At 41.8% G+C, this 4,808-nt stretch overlaps 1 long non-coding RNA gene across 1 annotated transcript in view; it reads right to left on the reverse strand.

Annotated features, from left to right (window-relative positions):
* The window catches only part of LOC102490120 (uncharacterized), a 23,691-nt gene that overhangs the window by 12,020 nt on the left and 6,863 nt on the right, over nt 1-4,808 (reverse strand). Inside the window, exon 3 of the long non-coding RNA XR_336274.2 lies at nt 4,136-4,278. This is a non-coding gene — a long non-coding RNA (uncharacterized LOC102490120). The remainder of the gene's footprint in view (nt 1-4,135; nt 4,279-4,808) is intronic.

Raw genomic sequence — 4,808 nt, forward strand, 5'->3', positions numbered from 1 at the left:
TTTTTTTTTTTTCTAGGTCAGAGGTTTTATCTTCTACATCAGAGATTCTATCTTCAGCATGGTCTAATCAACTTAATGCTTTCAAGAGAGTTTTTGATTTCCTTTATTACAGACTTCATCTCTAACAGTTCCATCTGATTCTTTCTCAGAGTGTCCATTTCTTCTTTCATATCATGGGAAGACTTCCTAATCTTCTGTAGTTCGTTGTCTCTTTTCTGTTCCAACTCATAGAATTTGGTCACCATGAATGTTCAAAATTCTTTCTCTGACATTCGGGTGACATCCTCCATTTTCATGAAAGATAGAGGGGAGTTACTCTGTTCCTTTGATGGAGACATATTTCCTTGTTTATTCAGACCTGAGGCTCTTCTTCTACTTCTAGCTATTGGAAGATGTACTTACTTTTGAATACCTCTTAGGAGAATGTTTCACTGACTAGGAGTGTGTTTCCTTTTTGCTGCGAATTGACGTGTGCCGAAGTATCTATTCTGTTGTTTTTAGTAATGTGGTCTCAAGAAAGATACTCTATTCAGGTGTCTGAAGAGCAGTATCTTCTTTTTCACAGCTGGTTCAGTACAAGGGAGAATCCTATAGGACCTTATATTACTAGAAAATTTCAGATCTCTGATGAGGGACCTGCCTAGTCCCTCTGACAAGGTGGAAGATGAGGAAGAGAAGATAATATAAGAGAAAAGAAAAGAATACAGAGGGGAATAAAGAAAAAGTCAGAGGCCTAGAGATGGAACTGGAGGCGGCTGCAGGGAAAAGGACAGTCTGTGGGGAAAGGAAGAGAAGGATATTAACAAAAGAATGGAAAAGAGCAAAGGAAAAAAAAAAGAGAAAAACTGCCTACTTGCCTATGAGTCTGGGTGGGTCTTGGGCTGGGGAGCCTGGAAGTGAAGCGGTAGGAGCAGTGGTGCCCCTGCCTCAATGTCCCTTACTGTCCAGAGGCCTGGAGATGGAACTGGAGGTGGCTGCAGCAAAAAGGACAGTCTATGGGTCTGGTGGGTCTTGGGCTGGGGAGCCTGGAAGTGAAGCGGTAGGAGCAGTGGTGCCCCTGCCTCAATGTCCCTTACTGCCCAGAAGCCTGGAGTTGGAACTGGAGGTGGCTCCATGAACTTTTTGAAGTCCCCTCCTATTGTATATTTTCTGCTCGAAATAGAAATAGACTAAGCTGAGATGGGCCGTCCAGGCTGCTAATATCTGAGCACTGATTAGAGACCAATCAAAAGTTAAAAGCAAAGACATGGAGCCAAGTGGTAATGCCATAGTGATGCAGTGGGCCCCACCTGGAAAGGTCCTGGGACCTCCCTGAACATGTGGGACATGCTAGCTGAGACTGGGGTAGACTGAGAAAGAGGGATGCTATTGGTGGTGCATGTCTTTCTCTCATGAAATAAATAAATAAACCTAAATAAGAGAGAGACTATGCTAAAACCATACAAAACAAAACCCGAAGAGATGCTGAGATTCTGAATTATGCAGGTTGGTCAAGTCTTGTGTCTTGTAAGGGAGTTGGTTGGGGATTTTGCATAAAATCTTTGGAGACAGTGTCTTGGCTAGAGCTTGACTTTTCAAGGAGACAGTGGAGTCCAGAGATAGTTACAGAGGGCTGCCTGTGACCAGAACCAGACTAGCCAAGGGCAGGGACTGGAGTTGTGGTAAAATATGTTGGGGGGGCCAGAGACTCAGCCTATTTGGACCTCACACAAATTGTAATTGTATCAAAAATAGACTCCTTTTGAAAAACATCCCACTGTCAGTATCATTCATGGGTCACTTGGGATATTGTTAAAGACATAAATCCCAAAATGAAATGAAATGAACAGAAAAGAGGAGGGAAGGGTGGGGCCATACAGCAAGTTGACCATGTTGCTCTATTCCAGGGTCTGACAGAGACATAGAGGATCCTGGGAAGCCCTCTCCTAGGAAGAACTGATACTGGGCAGGTAGCTGGGGAGGCAGGAGGAATGGTTTCCTGATGCAAGGTGCCAGCCTGCAGAACATTTCCATGATGCAGAAGACATGAGGAACATGCTTTTCTTGTTCATTTCATGCCTTCTGAGCACTTAGCTCATGGAGGTTCATAGTAGGCCCAAACTGTAGTGTATGTTGTACACAAACAGAAAGGGAGACGTGTGTCATGTGCAATGTTGATATGGTTGAATAAAAATTGTTAGGAACCCTTTAAAGACTATTGTGCATTTAAATAACTAGCTCTCCAAGAGGGAGCACAAATCTAATTTACTAAAGCAATTAGTAATTTCCCTAGTGATCATTAATATCTTTGTCTCAGAGCATGTGGTGATAGCATTTGTCATGGTTGATATATCACAGTGATTCTTGTAAATTTCTCTCTTGCTCACTAGACTAAATTTTTAGACAATGAAGTTTTTATTTTTTTCTTGTCTGTGATTCTTCCTATGATCTCTAGCCTTGGGCATTGTATGCCTGGTAAATAGTGATTAAAAACAGCAAATTCAATCTGGTCCCATAGCCTGGTAGTTAAAGGAAATGGATTCCTGGTTAACAGCAGTTCAAATCCCAGTCTGTAGCTTGAAAAATATTCTGGGCATAAGTGTGTGCGTGCCCCAAATCCTAGCAGGTTGGAGAAATGGGGTAGAAGGGATTGGGGTTATGGTATAACCATGCTCCAAGGGGAGAGGAGGGTGCTTTCTCCCCGTCTGTCTCTCTCTGGTGAGCACATGTGCACATAGGCAAAACAAAACAAAACTTGAGGTCAGCAGGTGGTACAGTGGTTAAGGTGTTGCACTCCAAAGTGGCCAGCTATGGTTTGAGTCCTGGATCTGGTAGCTTAAAATTCATGCTGGGTGCGTGTGCATGTGTCCCTAAAATCTTGAGAAGCGAATGGAGGAGAAGGGATTGTGGCATGGCCATTCCCCCTGGGGGATGATTTCTTACTTTCTCTCTCTCTGGCAAGTGCATGCACCCTGTAACAAAAGATCTCTCTTTTAAGAAAAAAAAAATTACTAGCAAGTTATTTTCACCACAAAGGTTATCCTGTAGAGTAATGCTCAAGAGGAAAAGTTGGAAATTGCATCCCAGAAACCTTCTTTCAATGAGGCAGCACCATAAGGCAAGACAGGAGAGTTATCCAAGAGAAGCCGCCATTCCTACCCACCATTTTTGTTCCTTCACACATGACTGTACCAGGTCTTCTAAACATCTCCTGGATGTAGGCGTTATTATGAAGTTTTTATATTTTCTAAACCTTGGATTTGTCTACAATAAGGAATTTGTCCAGTAACTTACATTTAGTAATGGTAAAGCTGTTACTTAAACCCAAGAGCTGAACTGTTAGCGATTTGTCATTAGTTCCCCCCTTCCTTTGGTCATCATCTTTGGCTTCTCTTAGGGGGTTTTCTTCTTTTTCAAAATACCATCTCTCTCCATTTGTCCTGCTGCTATTTCAGGAAGGAGTGGGAGGACTGCATGGGAAATGAAATGTTTTGCAAGTCCTTTTCTGGGGTCAATGTGTCTAAAGTGAACTGCCTGTGAAGGCTGATTGTCTCATTTCCAAGAAGAGTACTCGGCGATCTCTAAATGTGCTGAATTAGTGTGGGGCTCTGGTCCTCAACCTAGGGTGATGCTACCCTCACCCTTTCAGGGGACAGCTGGCCATGGCCAGAGACATTTTAGGCTGTTGCAACAGGGCATGTGTGCTACTGGGGCAGAGGTCAGGGACGCTGCTAAACATCCCTAGCAGGCACAGAACAGCCTCCACAATGCAGAACTATTCAGCCCAAAATGTTGACAGTGTCCAGGATAAGAAGCCCTGGTATAAAGTGTTTCTATATTTCTTATATCTTTGGAAGCTAGTTTAGTTTGGGGCTTTATTTCTAATAAAGTAGAGCATATGTAATTATGTGTATTACAGACAACTAAATTAATATAATATACAATGTACATAGTAGTTTTACACCCATAATTGTCTTATGATTTTCATGGACATTTCATTTGCTGATGGAGAAGCAGGCTATCGAATGAAGAAAGCAGATGGCTCCCTTAATAGACCAATAGCTTTTGGTCTTTAAAATCAGTGTCGTTGCTATTAAAGACTAATATTAGGGTATAGAGAACATTTTTTCATAACTCATGGTTACTCACCACCTACTTATTTTTGAGGAAAATTCCTCATTGTCTTCCCAGATTCAGACCCTGAATCTCAGCATCCTTTGCAGTTAGAACTCAGGTGTGGAATCCAGGGTCTGCCACTAAAATGCACTCGAGTGAGGCTTTTGTTCAGAAACGAGTGACCTGAGGAGACAAAGGCTACGTTTTACTTAATAGGGTGACAGCAGAGGTGTCTGACTTTGGGGTACAAGATTGAGTTCCTAAGGCAGAAATGGCATTGGTGGAGGTGACAGTAACAATGGCAGCCAAACTACGTGGCAGTGTGTGGGTGGAGGTTTCTTCATCAGGGGTTGGCTTTGTAGGTGTGGCCATGAGGCCTGACAACAATTATGTGCACCATAACCCCCATCAATTACAGGAGGAGTAACTCTTTGTCCACTATGACACAGCTTTTTGTTGTTGTTGTTATTTATTTATTTATTTATTTCTGAAACATTTTTAAAAATTAATTTACATTCATTCCCTAAGCATCATCACAGCATACAAAATGTGATTTCCCATCCAGAATATACTGCATAGTGACTTAATCATGCATGTTATCGTCAATAATTTTCCCTTTCTAGTTACATATATGTGTATGTGTGTGTGTGTATGTGTGTGTATATATATATATATATATATATATACACATATATAAAAATTTTTTTACCCCT

Source organism: Tupaia chinensis, unplaced genomic scaffold (genome assembly GCF_000334495.1).
Source record: "Tupaia chinensis unplaced genomic scaffold, TupChi_1.0 Scaffold000683_1, whole genome shotgun sequence".
In the NCBI taxonomy this organism is placed as follows: Eukaryota; Metazoa; Chordata; class Mammalia; order Scandentia; family Tupaiidae; genus Tupaia; species Tupaia belangeri.